Here is a 9,772-nt window from a genome sequence, read left to right on the forward strand (position 1 = left end):
AGTGATAGGATTGGTGAGGTTCGGTGAGCAAATGCAGACCCTTTGAAGTCATATTGCATGGTACCCATTCCATGGGTCTCAACTCTCCAAGTTTCAGGGATTCTTCCTTCAGCTAAAACATGCATGTGGAACCCAGAGTATGATCCACCGAGTGATCAGGAAACGTGTTCAAATGTGTCTCAGGTTTCTTCCCCTTGTACTCGGGTGCAACATTCCAGACGCTTTACTAACACTCTCCCCACTTGGAGAGTCAGTGCCTTTAACCTCCTGTTTGGCCCCGTTTGCAATTTCTGTGGAAAATGAACAGGAATAGGGAGAACCAATGAGAGACTAGCTGGAGGTGTCTGGACGGGCAAATTTAACTCTCATTTCCCACCAGGAAGAGGAATTAACCAAAGGCTGAGCGTGCCATGCCGGTACCACACTAGGGCCTGAAGCAATCCTGCAGTGTTGCGGCCAGCTCACAAGAAAGCGAGTTGAAGAAAGGAGCTCAGGGGCCCTGTAATTCACAAACCTGCAGAGTTATAAATGAAAGCTATCGTCCAAAAATATATTGAAGTAAGGCTGCCAAGAGGACTTGAAAGTGGGGCAGAATTGCAGGAAACCGATTTCAGGAGGTAGACTGGAATTGCATGTAAAGCATAGGAAAAGAGGCAGAACGTCCACAATGATGCACTTGGCCAAAAAGGGCGTATGCGTTTTTTCCTGAATATATTCAGGAAAAAACGCATATGCACTTTTTGGCCAACCAAGCAAGCTTGCAAAGGAAATCTGAACTACAATGAAGTCTCACTGCCCCCCGGTCAAAAGGGCCATCTGAAAAAAGTGTAAAATCCAGAAAGGCAGGACAGTCCATGGAGAACTGGGAGCCTTCTTATGCTGATGGGCGGGATGTAAATTGCCAACAGCCACTCGGGAGAAGTGTATGGTGTTTCCTGAAACATCTAAAAAACAAAGCAACAGAGCCTAGGGCACTTCCACTTATGGTCCTATAGATTAGGGAAATTAAAAGCAAAAAGACACAGCCACCACAAAATTTGGGACGGCTCTGTTTACAAGAACCTCTTTTACGATACAAGTTCAATATCGCAGAAAGAGAAAAATGGATAAAGAAGTTGTGGTACTTACGTACAAAGTAATATCACTCAGAAATGAAATCTATGTCATCAGGCCCGTAGCAGCATAATGAGTGGATTCAGGTACGATGATTCTAAGTGAAATAAGTCACACAGAAAAAGAAACATCATAAGATATCACTAATACACGGAATGTAAACTTGGCTACACAGGAACTGAATTACAAAACAGAATAGGGTCTCAAATGTAGAAAACCAACTTATGCTTGCTTAAGGGGAAAGGTGAGTTGGCTTTTTGCATAAAACCAGAGATTGAAATTAGCACAGATACCGTTCCATAATCCAAATATGTAATAGGAAAGAGCTACTCCTTGCTCAATGAACTGGACTCAACACCCCATATTAAACGCCTAAGAATATACCTGACTAGTAAGAATCTTAAAACCTATGGATTTATATGTCTCCGAAAGAGAATCAAGCGTGTGTACAGCGGCATAAACGCAGCAGTGATAGGATTGGTGAGGTTCGGTGAGCAAATGCAGACCCTTTGAAGTCATATTGCATGGTACCCATTCCATGGGTCTCAACTCTCCAGGTTTAAGGGATTCTTCCTTCAGCTAAAACATGCATGTGGAACCCAGAGTATGATCCACCGTGTGATCGGGAAACGTGTTCAGATGTGTCTCAGTTTTCGTCCCATGGTACTCGGGTGAAACATTCCAGACGCTTTACTAACACTCTCCCCACTTGGAGAGTCAGTGCCTTTAACCTCCTGTTTGGCCCAGTTTGCAATTTCTGCAGAAAATGAACAGGAATAGGGAGAACCAATGAGAGACTAGCTGGAGGTGTCTGGACGGGCAAATTTAACTCTCATTTCCCACCAGGAAGAGGATTTAACCAAAGGCTCAGCGAGCCATGCCGGAACCACACTAGGGCCTGAAGCAATCGTGCGGTGTTGCGGCCAGCTCACAAGAAAGCGAGTTGAAGAAAGGAGCTCAGGGTCACTGTAATTCACAAACCTGCAGAGTTATAAATGACAGCTATCGTCCAAAAATATATTGAAGTAAGGCTGCCAAGAGGACTTGAAAGCGGGGCAGAATTGCAGGAAACCGATTTCAGGAGGTAGACTGGAATTGCATTTAAAGCATAGGAAAAGAGGCAGAACGTCCACAATGATGCACTTGGCCAAAAAGGGCGTACGCGTTTTTTCCTGAATATATTCAGGAAAAAACGCGTACGCCCTTTTTGGCCAACCAAGCAAGCTTGCAAAGGAAATCTGCACTACAATGAAGTCTCACTGCCCCCCGGTCCAAAGGGCCATCTGAGAAAAGTGTAAAATCCAGAAAGGCAGGACAGGCCATGGAGAACTGGGAGCTTTGTAATGCTGATGGGCGGGATGTAAATTGCCAACAGCCACTCTGGAAAAGTGTATGGTGTTTCCTGAAACATCTAAAAAACAAAGCAACAGAGCCTAGGGCACTTCCACTTATGGTCCTATAGCTTAGGGAAATTAAAATCAAAAAGACACAGTCACCTCAAAGTTTGGGACGGCTCTGTTTACAAGAACCTCATTTACGGTACAAGTTCAATATCACAGAAAGCGAAAAATGGATAAAGTAGTTGTGGTACTTACGTACAATGCAATATCACTCAGCAATGAAATCTACGTCATCAGGCCCGTAGGAGCATAATGAGTGTATTCAGGTACGATGATTCTAAGTGAAATAAGACACAGAGAAAAAGAAACATCATAAGATATCACTAATACACGGAATGTAAACTTGGCTACACAGGAACTGAATTACAAAACAGAACAGGGTCTCAAATGTATAAAACCAAATTATGCTTGCTTAAGGGAAAGGTGAGTTGGGGTGCTGCATAAAACCAGAGATTGAAATTAGCACAGATTCCGTTCCATAAGCCAAATATGTAATAGACAAGAGCTACTGCTTGCTCAACGAAGTGGACTCAACACCCCATATTAAACGCCTAAGAATATACCTGACTAGTAAGAATCTTAAAACCTATGGATTTATATGTCCCCGAAAGAGAATCAAGCGTGTGTACAACGGCATAAACGCAGCAGTGATAGGATTGGTGAGGTTCGGTGAGCAAATGCAGACCCTTTGAAGTCATATTGCATGGTACCCATTCCATGGGTCTCAACTCTCCAAGTTTCAGGGATTCTTCCTTCAGCTAAAACATGCATGTGGAACCCAGAGTATGATCCACCGAGTGATCAGGAAACGTGTTCAAATGTGTCTCAGGTTTCTTCCCCTTGTACTCGGGTGCAACATTCCAGACGCTTTACTAACACTCTCCCCACTTGGAGAGTCAGTGCCTTTAACCTCCTGTTTGGCCCCGTTTGCAATTTCTGTGGAAAATGAACAGGAATAGGGAGAACCAATGAGAGACTAGCTGGAGGTGTCTGGACGGGCAAATTTAACTCTCATTTCCCACCAGGAAGAGGAATTAACCAAAGGCTGAGCGTGCCATGCCGGTACCACACTAGGGCCTGAAGCAATCCTGCAGTGTTGCGGCCAGCTCACAAGAAAGCGAGTTGAAGAAAGGAGCTCAGGGGCCCTGTAATTCACAAACCTGCAGAGTTATAAATGAAAGCTATCGTCCAAAAATATATTGAAGTAAGGCTGCCAAGAGGACTTGAAAGTGGGGCAGAATTGCAGGAAACCGATTTCAGGAGGTAGACTGGAATTGCATGTAAAGCATAGGAAAAGAGGCAGAACGTCCACAATGATGCACTTGGCCAAAAAGGGCGTATGCGTTTTTTCCTGAATATATTCAGGAAAAAACGCATATGCACTTTTTGGACAACCAAGCAAGCTTGCAAAGGAAATCTGCACTATAATGAAGTCTCACAGCTCCCCGGTCAAAAGGGCAATCTGAAAAAAGTGTAAAATCCAGAAAGGCAGGACAGGCCATGGAGAACTGGGAGTTTTGTTATGCCAATGGGCGTGATGTAAATTGCCAACAGCCACTCTGGAGAAGTGTATGGTGTTTCCTGAAACATCTAAAAAACAAAGCAACAGAGCCTAGGGCACTTCCACTTATGGTCCTATAGCTTAGGGAAATTAAAATCAAAAAGACACAGCCACCCCAAACTTTGGGATGGCTCTGTTTACAAAAACCTCATTTACGGTACAAGTTCAATATCGCAGAAAGCGAAAAATGGATAAAGAAGTTGTGGTACTTACGTACAATGCAATATCACTCAGCAATGAAATGTATGTCATCAGGCCAGTAGCAGCATAATGAGTGGATTCAGGTACGATGATTCTAAGTGAAATAAGTCACACAGAAAAAGAAACATCATAAGATATCACTAATACACGGAATGTAAACTTGGCTACACAGGAACTGAATTACAAAACAGAATAGGGTCTCAAATGTAGAAAACCAACTTATGCTTGCTTAAGGGGAAAGGTGAGTTGGGGTGCTGCATAAAACCAGAGATTGAAATTAACACAGATACCTTTCCATAAGCCAAATATGTAATAGACAAGAGCTACTGCTTGCTCAACGAAGTGGACTCAACACCCCATATTAAACGCCTAAGAATATACCTGACTAGTAAGAATCTTAAAACCTATGGATTTATATGTCTCCGAAAGAGAATCAAGCGTGTGTACAGTGGCATAAACGCAGCAGTGAAAGGATTGGTGAGGTTCGGTGAGCAAATGAAGACCCTTTGAAGTCATATTGCATGGTACCCATTCCACGGTTCTCAACTCTCCAGGTTTAAGGGATTCTTCCTTCAGCTAAAACATGCATGTGGAACCCAGAGTATGATCCAACGTGTGATCGGGAAACGTGTTCAAATGTGTCTCAGTTTTCGTCCCCTGGTACTCGGGTGCAACATTCCAGACGCTTTACTAACACTCTCCCCACTTGGAGAGTCAGTGCCTTTAACCTCCTGTTTGGCCCAGTTTGCAATTTCTGCAGAAAATGAACAGGAATAGGGAGAACCAATGAGAGACTAGCTGGAGGTGTCTGGACGGGCAAATTTAACTCTCATTTCCCACCAGGAAGAGGAATTAACCAAAGGCTCAGCGTGCCATGCCACTACCACACTAGGGCCTGAAACAATCCTGCAGTGTTGCGGCCAGCTCACAAGAAAGTGAGTTGAAGAAAGGAGCTCAGGGGCACTGTAATTCACAAACCTGCAGAGTTATAAATGACAGCTATCATCCAAAAATATATTGAAGTAAGGCTGCCAAGAGGACTTGAATGCGGGGCAGAATTGCAGGAAACCGATTTCAGGAGGTAGACTGGAATTGCATGTAAAGCATAGGAAAAGAGGCAGAACGTCCACAATGATGCACTTGGCCAAAAACGGTGTATGCATTTTTTCCTGAATATATTCAGGAAAAAACGCATACGCCCTTTTTGGCCAACCAAGCAAGCTTGCAAAGGAAATCTGCACTACAATGAAGTCTCACTGCCCCCCGGTCAGAAGGGCCATCTGAAAAAAGTGTAAAATCCAGAAAGGCAGGACAGTCCATGGAGAACTGGGAGCCTTGTTATGCTGATGGGCGGGATGTAAATTGCCAACAGCCACTCTGCAGAAGTGTATGGTGTTTCCTGAAACATCTAAAAAACAAAGCAACAGAGCCTAGGGCACTTCCACTTATGGTCCTATAGCTTAAGGAAATTAAAATCAAAAAGACACAGCCACCCCAAAATTTGGGACGGCTCTGTTTACAGGAACCTCATTTACGGTACAAGTTCAATATCACAGAAAGCGAAAAATGGATAAAGAAGTTGTGGTACTAACGTACAATGCAATATCACTCAGCAATTAAATCTATGTCATCAGGCCCATAGCAGCATAATGAGTGGATTCAGGTACGATGATTCTAAGTGAAATATGTCGCACAGAAAAAGAAACATCATAAGATATCACTAATACACAGAATGTAAACTTGGCTACACAGGAACTGAATTACAAAACAGAATAGGGTCTCAAATGTAGAAAACCAACTTATGCTTGCTTAAGGGGAAAGGTGAGTTGGGGTGCTGCATAAAACCAGAGATTGAAATTAGCACAGATACCTTTCCATAAGCCAAATATGTAATAGACAAGAGCTACTGCTTGCTCAACGAAGTGGACTCAACACCCCATATTAAACGCCTAAGGATATACCTGACTAGTAAGAATCTTAAAACCTATTGATTTATATGTCTCCGAAAGAGAATCAAGTTTGTGTACAGCAGCATAAACGCAGCAGTGATAGGATTGGTGAGGTTCGGTGAGCAAATGCAGACCCTTTGAAATCATATTGCATGGTACCCATTCCATGGTTCTCAACTCTCCATGTTTAAGGGATTCTTCCTTCAGCTAAAACATGCATGTGGAACCCAGAGTATGATCCACCGTGTGATCGGGAAACGTGTTCAAATGTGTCTCAGTTTTCGTCCCCTGGTACTCGGGTGCAACATTCCAGACGCTTTACTAACACTCTCCCCACTTGGAGAGTCAGTGCCTTTAACCTCCTGTTTGGCCCAGTTTGCAATTTCTGCGGAAAATTAACAGGAATAGGGAGAACCAATGAGAGACTAACTGGAGGTGTCTGGACGGGTAAATTTAACTCTCATTTCCCACCAAGAAGAGGAATTAACCAAAGGCTCAGCGAGCCATGCTGGAACCACACTAGGGCCTGAAGCAATCCTGCGGTGTTGCGGCCAGCTCACAAGAAATCGAGTTGAAGAAAGGAGCTCAGGGACCCTGTAATTCACAAACCTGCAGAGTTATACATGACAGCTATCGTCCAAAAATATATTGAAGTAAGGCTGCCAAGAGGACTTGAAAGCGGGGCAGAATTGCAGGAAACCGATTTCAGGAGGTAGACTGGAATTGCATGTAAAGCATAGGAAAAGAGGCAGAACGTCCACAATGATGCACTTGGCCAAAAAGGGCGTATGCGTTTTTTCCTGAATATATTAAGGAAAAAACGCTTACGCCCTTTTTGGCCAACCAAGGAAGCTTGCAAAGGAAATCTGCACTACAATGAAGTCTCACTGCCCCCCGGTCAAAAGGGCCATCTGAAAAAAGTGTAAAATCCAGAAAGGCAGGACAGTCCATGGAGAACTGGGAGCCTTGTTATGCTGATGGGCGGGATGTAAATTGCCAACAGCCACTCTGCAGAAGTGTATGGTGTTTCCTGAAACATCTAAAAAACAAAGCAACAGAGCCTAGGGCACTTCCACTTATGGTCCTATAGCTTAGGGAAATTAAAATCAAAAAGAAACAGCCACCCCAAAGTTTGGGACGGCTCTGTTTACAAGAAGCTCTTTTACGGTACAAGTTCAATATCGCAGAAAGCGAAAAATGGATAAAGAAGTTGTGGTACTTACGTACAATGCAATATCACTCAGCAATGAAATGTATGTCATCAGGCCAGTAGCAGCATAATGAGTGGATTCAGGTACGATGATTCTAAGTGAAATAAGTCACACAGAAAAAGAAACATCATAAGATATCACTAATACACGGAATGTAAACTTGGCTACACAGGAACTGAATTACAAAACAGAATAGGGTCTCAAATGTAGAAAACCAACTTATGCTTGCTTAAGTGGAAAGGTGAGTTGGGGTGCTGCATAAAACCAGAGATTGAAATTAACACAGATATCTTTCCATAAGCCAAATATGTAATAGACAAGAGCTACTCCTTGCTCAACGAAGTGGACTCAACACCCCATATTAAACGCCTAAGAATATACCTGACTAGTAAGAATCTTAAAACCTATTGATTTATATGTCTCCGAAAGAGAATCAAGCGTGTGTACAGCGGCATAAACGCAGCAGTGAAAGGATTGGTGAGGTTCGGTGAGCAAATGAAGACCCTTTGAAGTCATATTGCATGGTACCCATTCCACGGTTCTCAACTCTCCAGGTTTAAGGGATTCTTCCTTCAGCTAAAACATGCATGTGGAACCCAGAGTATGATCCAACGTGTGATCGGGAAACGTGTTCAAATGTGTCTCAGTTTTCGTCCCCTGGTACTCGGGTGCAACATTCCAGACGCTTTACTAACACTCTCCCCACTTGGAGAGTCAGTGCCTTTAACCTCCTGTTTGGCCCAGTTTGCAATTTCTGCAGAAAATGAACAGGAATAGGGAGAACCAATGAGAGACTAGCTGGAGGTGTCTGGACGGGCAAATTTAACTCTCATTTCCCACCAGGAAGAGGAATTAACCAAAGGCTCAGCGTGCCATGCCAGTACCACACTAGGGCCTGAAGCAATCCTGCAGTGTTGCGGCCAGCTCACAAGAAAGCGAGTTGAAGAAAGGAGCTCAGGGGCCCTGTAATTCACAAACCTGCAGAGTTATACATGACAGCTATCATCCAAAAATATATTGAAGTAATGTTGCCAAGAGGACTTGAAAGCGGGGCAGAATTGCAGGAAACCGATTTCAGGAGGTAGACTGGAATTGCATGTAAAGCATAGGAAAAGAGGCAGAACGTCCACAATGATGCACTTGGCCAAAAAGGGCGTATGCGTTTTTTCCTGAATATATTCAGGAAAAAACGCATACGCCCTTTTTGGCCAACCAAGCAAGCTTGCAAAGGAAATCTGCACTACAATGAAGTCTCACTGCCCCCCGGTCAAAAGGGCCATCTGAAAAAAGTGTAAAATCCAGAAAGGCAGGACAGTCCATGGAGAACTGGGAGCCTTCTTATGCTGATGGGCGGGATGTAAATTGCCAACAGCCACTCTGCAGAAGTGTATGGTGTTTCCTGAAACATCTAAAAAACAAAGCAACAGAGCCTAGGGCACTTCCACTTATGGTCCTATAGCTTAGGGAAATTAAAATAAAAAAGACACAGCCACCCCAAAGTTTGGGACAGCTCTGTTTAAAAGAACCTCGTTTACGGTACAAGTTCAATATCACAGAAAGCGAAAAATGGATAAAGAAGTTGTGGTACTTACGTACAATGCAATATCACTCAGCAATGAAATCTATGTCATCAGGCCAGTAGCAGCATAATGAGTGGATTCAGGTATGATGATTCTAAGTGAAATAAGTCACACAGAAAAACAAACATCATAAGATATCACTAATACACGGAATGTAAACTTGGCTACACAGGAACTGAATTACAAAACAGAATAGGGTCTCAAATGTAGAAAACCAATTTATGCTTGCTTAAGGGGAAAGGTGAGTTGGGGTGCTGCATAAAACCAGAGATTGAGATTAGCACAGATACCTTTCCATAAGCCAAATATGTAATAGACAAGAGCTACTGCTTGCTCAACGAAGTGGACTCAACACCCCATATTAAACGCCTAAGAATATACCTGACTAGTAAGAATCTTAAAACCTATGGATTTATATGTCTCCGAAAGAGAATCAAGCGTGTGTACAGCGGCATAAACGGAGCAGTGATAAGATTAGTGAGGTTCGGTGAGCAAATGCAAACCCTTTGAAGTCATATTGCATGGTACCCATTCCATGGTTCTCAACTCTCCAGGTTTAAGGGATTCTTCCTTCAGCTAAAACATGCATGTGGAACCCAGAGTATGATCCACCGAGTGATCAGGAAACGTGTTCAAATGTGTCTCAGGTTTCTTCCCCTTGTACTCGGGTGCAACATTCCAGACGCTTTACTAACACTCTCCCCACTTGGAGAGTCAGTGCCTTTAACTTCCTGTTTGGCCCCGTTTGCAATTTCTG

The sequence above is a fragment of the Pseudorca crassidens genome, chromosome 1 (assembly GCF_039906515.1).
Source record: "Pseudorca crassidens isolate mPseCra1 chromosome 1, mPseCra1.hap1, whole genome shotgun sequence".
Classification (NCBI taxonomy): Eukaryota; Metazoa; Chordata; class Mammalia; order Artiodactyla; family Delphinidae; genus Pseudorca; species Pseudorca crassidens.